Source organism: Balearica regulorum, chromosome 9 (assembly GCF_011004875.1).
Source record: "Balearica regulorum gibbericeps isolate bBalReg1 chromosome 9, bBalReg1.pri, whole genome shotgun sequence".
Lineage (NCBI taxonomy): Eukaryota > Metazoa > Chordata > Aves > Gruiformes > Gruidae > Balearica > Balearica regulorum.
The window spans coordinates 2,856,736-2,873,764 of record NC_046192.1 but is presented as its reverse complement, the minus strand read 5'-3'; the positions used below and the strand labels follow the sequence as shown (position 1 = coordinate 2,873,764).

The 17,029-nt window shown below is 39.2% G+C and overlaps 1 protein-coding gene across 3 annotated transcripts in view; it reads left to right on the top strand.

The window, feature by feature from the left end:
• The window catches only part of STAG1 (STAG1 cohesin complex component), a 195,052-nt gene that overhangs the window by 1,245 nt on the left and 176,778 nt on the right, over positions 1-17,029 (top strand). The window contains exon 1 of one of the 3 annotated variants that reach the window (XM_075760800.1): positions 6,889-8,115. The exons of the other annotated variants lie outside the window; for them this stretch is intronic. The gene's annotated coding sequence lies outside the window, so the exon portion shown is untranslated. Of the gene's footprint in view, positions 1-6,888; positions 8,116-17,029 lie in introns of those variants that run through there. 3 annotated transcript variants of the gene reach the window in all.

Below are 17,029 nucleotides of genomic sequence, written 5' to 3'. Positions count from 1 at the left end.
TGGGAGGCAGAACCACCAAGCTGGGGGCCCTGAGCTGTTGGACAGCAAAAATAGCAAGGGTTGTGCTTGGCAGGGAGGAAGGCTTCTGTGACGGGTGCTGGTGACTTGGTGACTGGCCTGTGCTGGGAAGCGGTGGGCAGCAGCACTGGGCTTTCTGAGTCTTCCTGAGGTGGAGCGGGGAGTGTTGAGCGGTGGTTGGGATGAAGCGTGACTTGGGAGAAAAAAGATAGCATCCCTAGAGCAACTTAAAGGGATGTGACTGCCAATATCAATGTCAAAAAACTTAGGTTTTGGTAAGACTGTGCGAGTTTAATTAAACTAAATTGAGCTGCCTTATAAGTATTGATTTTTTTCAGTTGCATTCCACACAATTTGGTGGTACTTCTAGCTCTGTAGAGTTAGTCTAGTAATAGTGTTTATTAAGTTGCTGAGGAACGAAAAGCCTTCTCTAGATCATACCACTAACGCAACTGTTCTGAAATTGTGGCCTGTGTTTGGTGTGATGGATGACATTAATCTCTAGATTCAGACATCTTAAGACTTGCTTAACTTTTCCATGCCATTACACTAGTGGTGGGGGTGGTATGGGGGAAGGATTAGTCCAGATTTTCTGGATCCAAAGCAGTTTTGCATTGTCTAGTGAGGTGTTTTTGTTTATCTGTAGATAGCAAGGTCATTCAACAAGCATTTCTACAGTATAATCCATCAAGGAGCTTGAAGAAATCACTGGACCACAAGGCTGTACATACCTTGTCTGTCGAAAGGTGTCCTGACTATGGGAAGAAGTTCTTTCTTTTATGAAACTAGAGGCCAGTTTATTCTTTCTTTCTGACTCAACTGTGATGATTTTTTGGTGGACAGCCTGAGAAAGCACACGTAGTGGGTGCAGAGGTTTTTGAAATGGCAAGCTTGTCCGTGATGCAGCAGGATTTCCTGGTGAGCAGGAGTGGAGGGGCTAGCTCCAGAGTTATGATTAATCTGCTAGGATGTAATTTTTACTGGCTGCTCAACACAGAGTGTTCACTTGAAATTCTTGGTTGCTACTGCTGACGGACACGCTTGTGGATTTACAGCAGTTGGAGGGTGTAGTGGAAAATGGTACTTTTCTGAAGCTGGATGAACAGTTAGTGACGGTTCTGCAGGTCCAGAGCACCTCTTCTACAACCCCTGTATTTATGGACTGGAGCACGTGGCGATTGGCAGCTCACGGTCTCTGGTGGTTCCTAACACTTGTAAAATGTGCTGAAGTTGGGAAGTTCACTACGAGAGACAGGATTTTGTGGCCAAACGTCCACACACAACATGCTGTGGACAGAAGCTGTAAGGGCAGTTGAAACCCTGATGTTAGAGCTTTGTGACTGGGGTCTCCAAGCTTTTCAGTGACTGTCTCTGCCCACAGCCTGCCCTTCATATTGTGCAAATGTTTATGTGACATCTACTGAAACTGCAGTGCACCTTTTGATAGTTGAGAAGGTTTATGAACGTGAAATGATGCATTGATGAAATGAGTTACGAGAGATGCTCAGAAACTCAACAAGTGAATGTTTTTGATTTGAAAGAACACTTTCCTAAAGAAGAACATGTACCTCAAGTTTGCACTAGTGACTTTGGATTCTCTCCTTTCTTTCCCTTTGTTGCAAAGATTTGCCCTGCTCTAAAGTGGCTAAATATTGGTGTATTAAATATCATTTTAGTAGGCAAGTGATGCCATAGAAGTGTAAGGATGCAGTGGGAGAGAAATGCTTAATTGTGATGACTTTCTTAGAAAAGTCCTTTAACTGGGATCAGGACACGTCTTTATCGTAACATTTGTAAATTGTTTTCTGGTAAAATGCACAAAAGAGACTCGAACATCCTGCTGGAAATTTGAAAGTGCTAGTTCTGTAGTTAACACGAGACATACTGAAAGCAGCAAACTTGTTGTCTTGTCCACTTAAGTTGTGCAGGAATGTTAAAGACTAAATTTGGATGCTGTGCTATTGCATGGGTGGTTGGCCTCTCGGAGATGTGGCTCTCCTCATTCTGTGCCTTGAGGTGCCCAAGTGTTGGGGTGAGGCTCTGGCTTCTGGTGCTTGGAGTCAAAACCAGAAGGTAATGCTGAAGTCTGGTGCCAAGATAAGGATGGGCCTTATCTAAATCTGATGTGCTGGCTTCAGGTCTTAAAATGCTAACCAAAATCTGTAAGAATCTTCATGCGTTTTTAAGGTTTTGAGGTTTACTTGTAATCACTCAAATATATCACGTGGAGCTCTGAAACTCTCCCATTGCAGATTGCCATCTCCTCTTGCTTGCAGTGCCACTGCCTTTGCTCATTTGGCTAAAAATAGAAAGGAGTAGAGTTGGTTTTCTTTCTTGGAAGAGGAAGAGAAAGCCTACAAAATTTGAGTTCACTCACAGATAATTATTTTGTCCTTTCTATTCAGGGCATGTAGAGATATGCTTTATTCTTAGCAATATTTTGCTTTTCCAAACTGATTTAACTTTGTTGGTTTGGATGTTGAATATGTGATCGGAGTGCAAAGACATACTTCTTTCTTCCTCTAGAAAATAAGGGGTTGAGAGAACATTATTATGACCCTCTGTTGCAACTTTTCAGTCTGAAAATATGCTTCCAAAACCAAATGTTGTTTTGGGAAGGTTCACACTAATTGTTTTTTTTTAAGGTAGACACCGCCTTCAGCTGGCTGAAAGAGCTGAAGAGAAGGAGCTGCAATGGGAATCTTTTTAGTTCTGATTTTGTAGCTCCTCGCAAATGTCCCGTTGAATGTGTGAATGTAGGTAAAGATTTCACCACTCAACAATTTGTATGTGTCATTCGTGAGAGAACACCCAGTAACTCGGGTGGTTTCGCTAACGTTAGAAGGAACTATGCTTCTGGTTTTGATAGTTTTGCAACATTTCCTCATTTGCATCTCTGCAGGCATTTTAGTATTGTGGAGAATGGGTTTTAATAATAACAGTATGCTTGAGAGAGCAGGATGCCTTGGACAATAAATTCATAAGTGTATTTTTACTGAGTTCAAACTGCATTACGTGTATCCTGTTTTGAACTGTAGGTTCAATATAAACTTGGTAACTCTGCTTTTATATTACACAATCTCAAAGCCACCTTGCTTTGGAAGAAAACGCCCATTTATAAATACGTGTAATTCTGTATTTGGTACAAATGGTGCAAATGCAAGGTTTTTCATCCCTTCAGGCACCTGACTTTGGTATGTGCTGCTCTCTGTGTACCCAGAGATGGAGAGATGATGGTCAAAGATGATTATGATAGTCCTGCCCAGGGTGGATTTGTAGTCTCGGTCTTAAAATATGCAAAAAGGCATCGTTTGCACAACATCGTTTGGTGGGACAGACCTCTCGGCCACAGTTGCCAGCGTTATTAGACAGAAGAGCTTGATGTGGGAGTGTATTCTGAGTTGCAGTCACACAGTTATTAATCATTTATTGCAGAATTAAGAGCAAGAGGTTGAATTGTTAAGCCTGTCCTCCCTCAACTGAAAGGCAAGTTGTTTCAGGTGGTTCCTAAAAGTAATGCTTTACTAGAAAGCAGCATGAGGCAACATCTAGCCAACTGTGTTCCTTGCTGTGGAGGATTTCAGTGGAATACGTGCTATTTATTCTATAAATAAATCTAATGAGTCTATATTCTGTAACTCTCCATATAGCAGACTTGTATTATATTGGCAGGTTAGCTGAGTGAAAACAGTGTTGACAGATTGTTCAGCTCATAGGAAAAAAAAAATATTTCTTTGTAGAGTTACATAGGGATAGACTCGTGTGTCAGAAATGTTTCTAAATGTCAAATACTTTTCTACAATAAAATAATAAAAATCAAAAGAATTCATATTGTATGCATTTATTTTATATGCTAGAGCATAGCATGCAGTGGTGTTTTTTGAAACTGAAATGAAATGACAAGCTGAGAATCTGTTTGCTTTCCCCACGTGAGGGTTTCTCTATCCTTTTTCAGGGTTAGAATCCCCAAGGACCAGGAAGATACCAATGTGTTAGTGTTTATAAGTGCGAAGTAAAGCTTCATTTGCAAGTGGGTAACAAATTCCATCTTAAATGAGTGATAAATACAGCAGTTTTGTATTGTTAATTCCGGAGATCTGTTTACCAGGACCACAAGAGCTTGTTCCTGCTAGTGGAATTGCACAACATGGTTAGGCTGATCTGCCAGCCTGCCACAGCTGAGAAAGGAATCTCTTTCTCCACAGCTGCATAGTTCTTCCATTTCCTTTCTGCTAGGGCTGCTGCTGGCTTTGACCTTTCCTTGAGCTAGTGGAATTCCCTACCTGGCAAAAACCATCTGCTTGGGAGGGGTTTTTTTCCTGCCAGGTGGATGAATTGAATCAGACCACCAGAGTAAGATGTTGCTAGAGGTCATGCAAGGTCAGTGGCAAGAATTTTTTTTTTTTTTTAAATGGTTCTGGTGATCAAGACCTTTGCTTCTTCGGATGGGAGATTCAGATTGACTCAGCTGTGCGTGCTTGCCCTGCGTGGCAGTGTTTGGTGTGGAGCCCATCACTGTGTGTATAAAGTTGGGGTTCCTGTGGGTAGCTCTTATGTTTACTAAATTACCTCTGCCAGCTTTGCTGTCTGTTGCCTGTGTTCGTTCTTCCGTTCTTTGTGGAATAACTTGATGTCATCAGCAAATTGTTAGCATTCACCTCCTTTTCCAGATGTAAGAATGTCTCAATTTGGGCTCCAGCTCATATTCCTCTGGGACTTCACTGGTGGCCTTACTCTGTTGTCAGAAATGACCATTTGTTTTGCTCTTTGTTTCCTCTCTTTTAACCAGATAACCTATTTGTGCAAGACCTTTTATTGCCATGGCAGCTTAATTTCTTTAAGAGCTTTTTGTGAAGAATCTTGTTAAATGTCTCCTGGAAATTAAAGCAGGCTTTATGGAGTAGAGTCCATCAGTGTGTGAGTAAGGAAGATCTTCTACAGAACTCCTGTAGGTTTGTGGCACTTGACTTTCCTGTACAAAAGTGGGGTTGATTTCCCTGTCTGAATGCTGTTGTCTACTTATCCATCTACTGATCCATCTTCTAGAATAGTTTCTATTAAGTTAGGCTCACTAGACTGTAGCATCACAAAGCGTTAGGTGAGAGAGTAAACACAATTATAAATTGGGCTCAAGAGTAAGCACTACTTCAGGCAGCAGAAATTTTTTGAAGGCTGTTTTCTTTTGATTCACTCTTACGTGGCTGCTTTGTTGTCTAATAATTTTGTTTTTCCTGTAGCCTTACTTTAATAGGACACCGCTTGGGGGAGAGGAGTTAAGAATTTCTCTTCTACGTGATGAATATTTTAGTCATCTAGACCTGTTTGTGTTGGATACTGAGCTTAAAAAAAACCCCAAACAAAACCACATGGTTGCAGTGATACTGTAAAACAAATAATACAGTACAGAGAGTGCAAGACACCACTGTAGAGACCATCCTTGCTTACAGAGCTGACATGTAAGGGGCTGCCTGCCTTTGACTACTTCTAAACTGCGCTCAGTGATCTGTAACATTTGTGTTCTGCTGTACATAATGCTCTGAGAATGAAAGTGCAAGTAAAGATAAAAAGTTAAAATGGTAAGGATAGCTATCGAGTTTTTGAAGGACTTCTCTGAAAGATTGCAATATGTCAGGTACTCTGCCCTTTTAGTTACAGATCATGGTTTGTTTAGTCTTCATCTCCTTTCTATTCCACAGTTTCAGTGTTTTCTTCAGCTCTTTGAGGCTTTTTCTATTTTAGCACTAGCTGATTGTTCTACTTGTATTTACATAAATAAAATAAAATTCGCTGATGTGTCCTTTCTCATCCCTCCAAAAAGGGTCAGTATAGCAGGTCAGAAAAAATGGCATAATTTCTGTGGGTTTGTGCATATCTCTTGCCTTCCCTAGTCACATGGGTAATTTTTTTCTTTAATATGTTTTGTTTCTGTAAGCTCCGTTTGGAACAGTTTTCTCTGCCAAAGTGGTAAGATGGAGCTGAATTTTAATTCACGTTTCAAAATGTTTTAGGGAATTTTTGAATTCTAATTATTATGCTATTGTACAAGATGCTGGATGTGTTCAGAACCTGAAGAGGAAGGGACATGTAGAGTATTGTACTACTTTGTTAAAAATGGCCAATCTGAATTATGGCAGTGCTGTCCATTTGCAGAGGTGGAAGAGAGGACGGTAGGTTGGTGGCAGCGAGAACCTGCCGTTGGATGCTATCAAATATCCCCAAAGTTGGAGTGTAACAAGGGGAACTGCTGGAATGGAACGGAAGGAGGGAGACTCTTCTGTACAGCCTGTCCCACAGCTTGAAGTTTGCACTGTTATAAGTGAGTGGGAGAACTCAGGTAACGGAGTTAGTAAAATTTCAAGTGTAACCTATGCTACCGGCACTGTCAGGAATGGAAATTAAAATCCTGCTTTTCGTATTTTTCTTAGTGTGCTTCAACATCAAACTGTTACACTTAGTTTTCTCCCCAAAAGAAACTAGAGAATCTGCTTGTTTTTTGCTTTGCAAAATAAAGTTTTTACACACTTCTGTTTCTATTGGTGTCTGTAACTACAGAGCACAGGCGTTACGGAGTAAAAGCATGGGTGTGTGGTTGTCCTGAAAAAATTCTTATTGCCCGAGGTGGCTATTGAATTGTGAATTTCTTGTCTTTGAGTTGAAATGTTTGTTAATGTCATAGCCATTAAAGCTGGTAAAACATTTTTTTTTTCCATTGGTATGCTTTACTTTTCTGATTTCTTATTACTGTTTGTTGATTTAGAGCGTGCGGTGTCCAGGTAGAAAGTTGAGAGGGAGAAGGCAAGGGCGTTTGCTCCCCTTGATTCTCACTCCTCACTAAGTGTCACATTTGGGGGGTTGGTTGTAGCTGCCATTATTTCCTAGATATTTTGTTTTCCCTAGGTAAATGCATTGTTACGAAACTGCTAAAACTTGAAAGTGTATCCTTTTAAAAACCTTTTGAAGATTTTCTTAGAGATTTCTGCCAGGACTTCATCTGTGAGGAGCGCTAGCCCTTTTGCACGAATGTTGTCAATCACCAGCCACAGCATTTGCACGGAACTTGGAGTCTCTCTCTGTGTAATGCCAGGATATACCACTGGTATTTTCTGTAGTAAATTTTGAGGTATTGCTAGGGTGTGTCACTGATGTAGTTCATTTTATTGTGAAATACACAGCTAAGAATAACCCTTTCACATCTTACTTGCCCATAAATTTTTGGCAGTCAGCTCCTCTGTTGTCTCTCCCTCAAACAACTTCCTTGACCTAAAGTCGCGCTTTGATAACATCCACAACTAGAGTTTAACTATTTTATCTGCCCCGGTCCCGAAGGCAACATGTTGCTCCTTTGTACGTCATGTTTGCATTCAAGCTCATGTCAAAAGATAATGACTTTCTGTGACAGTAATCACAAAAAGCATTCGGCGTGTGGGACAATCAGTACTGATTTGTAGTTCCCCAATTCTGATCTCTTCACCTGCAAGACTGGTAAATGGCAAGTAGCACCATTGCTAAATGTTACAAAGTGCCGTTAGATTTATTGATACTGTTTGAATCCGGAGCATATGCGCAGGTTCACTATTACTGGCAGAGGCGAGCATGACACAGGGTAAAACTTATGGAACTAAGCTGTGATGGAACAAATACATAGTTGAAGAACATGGGAATGTACAAAACCATTGACTTGCAGCTCTCTGGAAGAAATAATTGCACGGTGAGCTCCCTTTGGACCAAAGGAGGTTGACGGGGTGAATGAACCAGACTGTTCCCATCTCATGCTGGTGGCGGCTAGTGGAGAAAGTACCATGCAAAGTAACTACAGCTCCTGCAGCTCCCTGCTTTTCTTTGAAGTAGCGTGTTTTCTAAAGAAAAATGCTAGCCTTTTTAATCTCTGGTCAAGCTATTGCTAATACGCTTTGCATGTCAGACTCTTTCAGAGATGATTCAAAAGAAGAATGTGTGTCTCAGGTTAGTTGAAGAACCATTCTGTTTTTCCTGCGAGCTCCTGCATCTGACGTTACTGGCAGAGTTCCCTGAAATGGAGGCTTAAGTTGAGAAGACAAAAAGCTGTGGCGAAGAAAGGAAAGAACATATTGGTAGAAGGTCAGAAATGATCTGAATGTCGTCTTACTTTCACCAGACTTTCCTTTTTCACAGCAACAAAGACCACAACTTTTAAGACACATAGAACAGCCTTGCTTGTATTTTTTCTTAGGTGTAAGTTCAGACAGTTAGGGACTTTAGTTGCTGGGGATTTTTTTAATCCTAAAGGGGAACTTTGGTTATTACATTGTTATAGGTGGCTCAGATGAGAATGCCTGTGGTTGAGATGGGTATTGTTAGGCAGTTATTCAAATCTTGTTTCCGATAACATGGGCCTCTGACAAACAAACCATTCAGACTGGAAATTCCTGTATTAGATTTTTAGCTGCAGACTGATTATTTTTGTTGTGTTCCAACAAAAATTATTCAAATTAAGTCTTGAATATGAGATTAAGGAAATATTTTTGGCAGTGGTAAGTACACTTTTTTCCCAAGGATTTCAGTGGGGAAACTCCTGAGTTTTCCCGCTCTAGGGTAAAGACCTGTAGTTGACTTGTTCTGTGACTTTAATGTGATAGCTGTAAGTCGTTACTTCAAAAAAAAAAAAAAATCCAGCTAGCTTGGGCAGTTTATAAATGTCTGCAAAATAGTAAATGTAGCATGGTAGGGATTACAAGATAGTTTTTGGATCTGCACTTAGCAGATTTCATTATTGTGCAGATTTTGCATAAGGAACAGATTGCATGTGCCACGTTGAGAGTAACCTACACTGTATCCTTCCAACTTTGTCAGGAAGGACAGGAGTTTGACAGACATCAGTCTGTTACCATGTAAAAGCAAGCCATTCCCCTGAACACCAAACTGTCTTGAGCATAACTTCCAGGGTTTGAAAACTAAGATTCAAATTCTTTGTCTGTTGTCATTAAGTTGCTAAAAGGCAGATCTCGCCAATTGGGTATCGTTTGTGCTATATTCATGTTTCCTCCAAAGCATGCAAGTTACTGAGAACTCAAATAATGAACAAATGTTTTTCCTAACTTTGTTTAGGAGAGAACATTTGTTTTGGCTGAAATCTTCCAGAGCAACTTAAACAGACACCAGCGTGGGAAAATTAGTAAAAACTAGTAGCATATAACAACATTTGTGTGCTCAGGCACTTCAAAATGTCGCAGTGGAATATGAAATAAAAGAACAATGTAAACTGCTTTTAACCTTGCCAAAAACTAACTGATGATGTCAAGATCAGAATGATTAGTGCTTCAAAATGCATTATAAAGGTGAGCAAAAGGGTTTATATATAGAACATCTAAATTTTGCTACAACACCCCGGGGAGCTGTTTGGTGACATCATTTGTTGCATGTGTATCAGTGCTCTCACTAGTGGAACCCAGTGGCTCTAATACTATTTTTTCCCCTTAATTCTAAATATCCTGATCATATGTGATGAGAAAAATTGAGACCACCCTGCCCTCTCCATGTTCTGTTCCTTAGAATCTATTTTCCTTACTCTCCATCTCATAAGAATTATCCTCTATCACCAACACAGACTTAACTTTGCAGTATGTCTTCTTGAAGACCACTGCCCAAAAGGTTCAAGTGGTTAATAGGTTCATGTGATATCTGCTTTGCAGTCTTCTAGCATCTGGCTTTCAGGTAGAAATATGCTGTTACTCTGTCCTATTTTTTTTTTTCCTTTAGAAACAGTAGTTTATTTTTGAAATATTGCTAAGTCTTTCTCACTAAGATATCTTCATCCTCTAACTGGGACATGCTGTTTTGTGATAATATACGCTATAAAGATTTTTACTGTTGAAGTTTTATTAATGAAAGAACTGGTATTGGGGAGACTATTAAAGTGTGTTTATATCTAATTATTTTATTTGAATTTTTTCACTGATTTTTTTTTTTCTGCATTGCTGGAATCCCTAGCGACATAACTCTAAATCCAAATTAATGTTGCTTTTACAGCCACTAAGGGATATTAAAGCTGTAGCGTTCAGAGATCTCTATCCAATCTCGTGTTTTACTGTAACAATGGACTTGTACTAGAATGGTTCTTTATTTACTTTTACTTTTGTGGTTCTGCTTGGGGTTTCTTTGTTCCTGGAGGAATACTGAACAAAAAAAGGATGAAGAGAGACCTTGAGTGAATCCCTTTCTCTGTCTTGAGGGAAGATCACTTACAATATTCTTGACGGATGCTTGTCTAATCTCTTAATTGCTGGAAATTCCGCTGCATGTCTTAAGCAGCTTATTCCAGTGCTTTATATTCTTACTGCTTATTTTTTTCTAATGTTGAACTGACACATTTTGCAGTAAACTTTGATTTTTATTTGGACACGTCCAGCTGTTTTTGATGTACCTGGATGTATTTGAGCTATCAGTTTTTCCCCTTGATACCTTCTCTAACACAAACTATGTGTCTATATTCCAGTTCTTCCAGTGTTTCCTCAAAGATCTTTTCTTGTCTTCTGATCCAGCTCACTGCCTCATAGGCTTTCTTCTATCAGTTCATATCTTGAAGCTTGGAACCCCAAACTGGCCACCTGGTTTTAATGCTGAAGATTTACTAGTGCTGGGTGGATTCCTGTCTGTTTGTTTATCTCTAAGAGCTCTTCACAAGATGCCATTGCTCTACTGTTATCCATGTGTTTGTGGTTGATGGAAAGCTCTGCAGGCAATCCCAGTGTTTGAGATTCTGTGTTGGCCTGTACTTGGTTGCGTATCTGGATTCACTGTTGGTTTCTGTCACTCAGAGGCATGCTCAAATGGAGGAATGCAAAGCGGGATGGGAACCAGTATGGAAAACAGTTGTCACTGGTGAAACAAATGGATAGTTGCCCCTTGGTAAAAACAGCTTCCCCTATGTGGTTAGCAAGGTGTACAGTATAAACATTTTATTAGTTTCTTGGCTGATGATATTTGATCAAACAGGAGTTGCGGCTTTCTTACTTGCTCTTGTCTAGCAGAATCAGGACTTCCCTTTTTGATGTTGCTGCCTGATGCAGTTGTCTGTGTTGTCATTTGATTAGCTGCAGTCTTCAATATTCATGAAGAGTAGTGAAGAAAGAGGCTGCCTTGTTTGTTGAGCGTCAAGCTGTTGAGAGCATACGTGGAACATTGGTTTCTCTACATCCTTTGATTTCAAATGCTGGTTTTTTGTTACTGTAAAATGGTACAAATCTTCATGACTACTTCTGACAATACAGAAAGATGATTTGCTTTTTCATGGTAAAAGTATAATAGCAGCTTTAAGAGAAAAGAAAAAAAGCTGGGAAAGAAAATTTTAAAAAGTATGGTAAAATAGTGAAAAAGGGATACATTTAATGTGAACATAGTCTCTGGTTTTTACAGTCTTCCTCTAAAATTTGCCTAAGAAACAACTGTCTTCCAGCACAGACTGTATTTTCAGCTTTTGTTTCTTTCAGACCATAGTATACTTTTGTACCAAGTAGGGATGTTTTGAGCCTTGAAACCAATCTTCTGGTTATGACTTAATTAGCATTTACTTATTAACTGTTTGGATCCTGGCTTCTTCAAATAACAGTATAACCTTCAGTGAATAACTTCAGACACTGATTTGAATTGGTACTATACTATTTTAAGTGCATGATGACTTGAAAGTTGGATTTCATTCCTTGTTTGCTAATTTTGAAACTGTCTCTTAATGTGTTTTACAAGCTAATTTTTCTTGGGACTCTTGATAGAGATGGGATGAAGATTTAGAGTTGCAGTGGAACTGGCCTGTGTTTTCTAAGCTTTACTGAATTTTGTTCATTTAGTAGCTTTATATTGATAAACATGCTTAATCTTTTATTTTAAGTGTTTTTGTTCTTGGTTAGTATTTTCCCACCTTTTTTTTTTTTTTTTAGGTGACAATCACTGCTATCACCTTTGCTGCCCTCCTGTCACCCCCAAGCATCTGCTTTTGAGTGATTAGCCTCTGTTCCCTCCACCCTTGTCGCTGCTTCATCTCTGAGCAGCTTGGCTCCTGCTTGGAGCACAAGGTCATCTGCCTGGCAGGGCTTAGGGGTTTGTTCCAGGCCATGCCTCCGGTAGGGAACAAGTGCTCTTGGAATAAAATAGGGGATATTGTATGTTTCACTTAGTAGTTACAATGCTGTCTGCGTTTGCCAAATCATTGGTAGCTGCTAAGTTTGTACAGTTTTTTTGGAAATGTGTTCAATGAGTTTGAAATTTGTTAGCAGTTGGTTTGTCAGCAGATGAACGAGTCTTTCAGTAGCGAAAAAACTAAGAGGACAGTGATCGAACAGCCTTTCTTTCCTCCTGCATGTCCTCTCTTTGTTAAGCTACAGTTCCCCAGCAGTGTTAGCTGTATTTTGCTGTGCTGTTTGTTTGGTGGTGGTTGTTAGTAAAGGCATGTTGGAAGACAGGTATCTCTGCAGGTTAGAGAGTAGTTTGTGGTCTAATGTATAATAATTCTGATACTGAGGGTTTGTTTGGGGGTGGAGAATTAGTTGACGTTTTGATTCTCTCCTCCTGTGGCAACCACATTCCTTACTGTGGCTCTCAACGTATCGGTGCATGCTTTGTTCTGTATTTGAGCATTTTACTAGGTGTAACAGCACATAGTACAGGAGTAAATGATTTCTCAACTAACCTGGCTAGTTCTCTGAGAATATGAGTTTCTTCTCTACAATTGCAACTGGGAGACCGTCAGCACTTTATTCTTCAAATGTACCACCCAGTGAAACTCGTATCCTCCATGATTATATGACTTTTCTTACCAATATATCACCCTTTTTAGTAGACTAGGAAGAACCTAATCATCAATCTCTTGCTTTCCCCTCTAAGAGCTCTCAAATATCCAAGGCAAAAAAAAAAGTCAGCTGCTCTCTGATTTCTTGAGAGTTTGGCACTGTCTGTGTATAAGGTGCTTTAGCTTTATGTGTTTACATCAAAATCCATTCAGTCTCATGGCATGTTTTGCTCTGGTTTCATGAACGAAGTGCATGATTCCACTGCCAGTTTCTCCTCTGTTCTGTGTAGACTTTGCAGTATTTTGAAGAATCCTTTCTTTGTTCAAGCTCCAAAAGTGTTTTCCTGCCCCTCCGTAGTAGTCTAGAGAGGTTTTCCACAGGTGGTAAATGAGTTCTCAAACTTGGTAAAATTCATTTTAGTTTAAAAGCAAAAAAAAGTTTGTGCTTTTGTGTCACAAACTTGTAGCTCTTTCTTATCTGAAATTAAAGTAAGAAATTTAAGAAACATTATAGTAGAGCAGAACAGCAGCCAGTTGGAAGGGGACCAAATATGGTGTATAACAACTCGAATGAGAATTTCTTGCTTCTGACTGCAAAGAACTAGATGGTTTGGTGTTAGGAGCAAGAATCTCACCAGCTAGCTGACAAAGTGACTTACCCTTAAATTCATCAGCTGTGGTTAGGCAGTATGTTTTTCACCTTAAGGATTCATCATCCCCTGTAACCTGGGGGATCTGCTCAGAGAAGAGATTGCAGACTTTAAATGTGCATTTCAGTCTTACCTTGGGCTTGTAATGACAATTGTTTGTTGATTTCAGGAAACTGTTGTATATTTGCAAGTCAAATTTAACTACCATACTCATTGTTTTTTCTTCCATTTCCCTGGCAGCTTAATTTTATCCAAATCTTCATCAGTCTGGGAGTTTGCAAGCAGATTAGAAATTAAATTGTACATTAGAGAACAGTCAATAATAAACATCCTTTTAAATGTTCACATTTAAATAAAGAGAATTGTCAAAACCCTTCCTATTAAAAATGATACTGTAAATTGTGTTCAGGTTCCCATTTTTCCAGTGAATTAAAATCTCATTCTGTTTTCTTTTTTCCTCCTTTGGCAAGTGATCTGATATCTCGCTCTCCCAGATCATTCTCCTGTTGTTTGAGTAAGGTCAACAGCTACTCAAAATGACAACGTGGCTGCCACATAGCATTTTCGTGTTTGAGAAGTATCTTCTGTCTTCAAAGAAAACATGGACACTCCTGTTACAAAAACATTAACAGTTCCATTTTTGCTCAGTGGTGTTAATGAATCAGTTATCAATTTTTCCTCAAAAGAGGATTCATTAACTTGTGGAAGAGACTTTTGTACCCATTGGTAAGGAACTCACGAAACTTTTTTAGCTTAAAAGACAGGATTTTCTCAGCATTGCTTTCTGAATGCTGGTGAGATGTTTTAGCTTCAGTGTGGGAAATTTTTGGTGAAACTAGTAACTAGCTCATTTTGCATTCTCCTGATCTGTCCAGTATATCTGAAACTGGAAGATGGCTCTGTTGGCTGCAATGAATATCTGAATAAAACATGGGCACACAAGTGTTGAAGAGTTCCCTGAATTCTGACTGCGAAGGAAGGTTCAAGTTGTAGGAGTGCTCGGTGTTGGGCTTCACTAGGCTAGTTTATTCAGAGGGTTGGCATTAAAACAAGCTTTTCTTTAAAAGCTGCAGTATCCACAGGTTCTACCAGACAGAAACAAGCCTTTGAAAATAGTAATTTGTGATCAAATGATACTTCTGCAGCATCTGCCTGTATCTTCTGCAGGCAAATAAATTATTTCAGTCTCACTATGGTAAAGAGACAACTTAGTTGCATCAGTTCAATGTGAACTAGTGAATGTGATAGAAGAGCATATGGAATATGTACTGTTGGGAGCTTTCTTCTTGTCTGAGCATCTAGTTGTTAGATTTATGGTATGAGTTGTGTTACTGTGAGGGGCTTGGGTGTTTCTGTGATCACAGGTAGAAGACTTCAATGGCAGCACTGTAGGAGAGGGAAAACCAAATATTTCTGTCAGTGCTGTGTCCTAGATGTGTCATCACCTCATAGCATAAAGTCTATGAGAAAACTGTAATTGTGTGTATTAATGAAAGGACTGCAGCCACACGTAAATTTTTAGTTACACCCCTGAGGAAGGCAGATGTTGTATTACAATTGCATGTCACGTCAGATCTGCTCATGATACTTGAGTCTACAAGGATAAGTCCTTCTTACAATTCTGTTTTTGAATGGTACCTGTGAAAATACAAAGTTTTAGACAGAAATCAACTTCATGCTTTTTTTTTTTTTTTTAACTGAAAAGGTGTAAAGAAGAAAAAACCAAGCCAACCCAGGCATAGAAAGCTCAAATGCAGTAAAACCTAGCAGGCAGGGTTGGGTTGGGTTTTTTTTACTAAATGTATCAAATGGGGAATTAACAGTAAATTCTCTGGGAGCTCTATACTCAGTAGTTTTTGTACTTATGAAGGATATGCAATTGTCAACGTACTTATTTTAAAATATTGAACACCTGCTTTAAGCATACAGTGATGTTCAAGTTTCTCCCTTTGTGTAAGACAGGTGCCTTCCATAGGAAATGCGCAAGTAATTTCCAGTGTTCCTGGAAAGGAGCAGTAAGCCTAAAGGGGTTAGTTTAAAAAGGTAGTCTGTTCCATTTTCTCTCCTTGGCAGTATTAAGACCAGATTTATGAGCATTTTGTTAAAGAAATGTAAAAATCAGTGATGGAAATTGCTCTAGAATTGCTTTTGAAGCACAGATTTGTCTTTTGTCGCCTCTTCCAACCAGGTATGGGAAGGCCAGTTGGCAATTCTAGCACATATGTTCTGCTTTGGAAGTGTCCGGAAGCTTTGGTTAGATTGATAACGTGTTTTGCTAGAGATTTTACAAAAGCACGTTAAAGCAGCCTATCCTTATTGAAAAGTATTATTTAGAAGGCAAGGTATGACAGAGACAGGAGAATATGGTAATAACAGTAGAACAGGCCAGGCTGAGTTAAAGAATAAGAGATGAGATTGCTCTTATCTTTCCTGCCTGTCATGGGCTGAGAATCGATTAGAGTAGTGTTGGACTTGAAATATGTAATTAATGATGAAAAGAGCCACTAGCAATTTGGACTGTATTGAACATGAACTGTATAATGAAGTAGAGAGGTGAGCTCAACCACATTAAATGGGAGAACCTGTCACATCTATAATATTAAAAAGCTGTCTTAGTATTAGAAAACTCCAGTGGTAGAGTACTCGGTAATTTAGAGTATTTAGCATGAAAAATGTGAATGAGCTAATTAAGGGTATTAAAATGATTGCAATAAAATCTGAATATTGAAAGTTTATAAAAGTTCTAAGCAGTAATTAAGGATGCTATTTTAATATATAAAATTCATTAAAATTGGGCAAAGAAAAACTGCTGCTCACAAGGGAAAGTGTAAAAGGCAAATCTGCTTTTAAATTCTTGTTATCACGTCTCTCTTGGATTTAGTTAAATAACTAAGAAACATGAAACTAGACTATCCTCTTCTCATACGTAGTATAATTTGGGATATTCCCGTGTCTTTCCTAAATTGGAGAAGATAGTCCTTTGCGAGTTTATCTGATTTTATACTTCAGTTGATAGCGGATTAGAAACTACATTGTGAATTTTTTGTCTGCTCTGTATTTTCTAGGATTTTTCCATTTTACAGCTTCTGAGATCATGGTTGAAATAAGAGCTATACTTTTCTGCCTAATCAAGCAGCTTCCTCATTTTTAGCTGGTGAAAGTTATTTGGCACCCTGTTCTCAAGCTAGGATAGCTATCCTTGCTATAGCTGTCAGGCTACTACTGCTGAGATAATGGCAGCTCCCTGAAGAAAATGAAGAGAAGCTCTGTGTTTATAGCAGCTGGGTCTGGATGACCCTTTTGGTGACAGAACTGCCTAATCGAGCAGTAAAAGAAAGATCCAAGCTAACTCCCCATCAACCTGCAGACCTCTGGATAAGCTCAGACTGTAGCCAAGAAGCTACTGGGAAATGGAAGAAAGCTCTTTTGGCAAGAAGTTCTTCAGTTTCACAAATTTCTTCAAAAGCTCACCAGAACCTGTAGTGGGTTATTCTGAATATTGAGTTACACCCTGTCACCTGGAAAGGTACTTCTCCAAAAATGTTTACGTACCTGTGTTTTTTGAGCCATCCACCCTCTCTCCTTGCATTAAGGTAATTGTCTG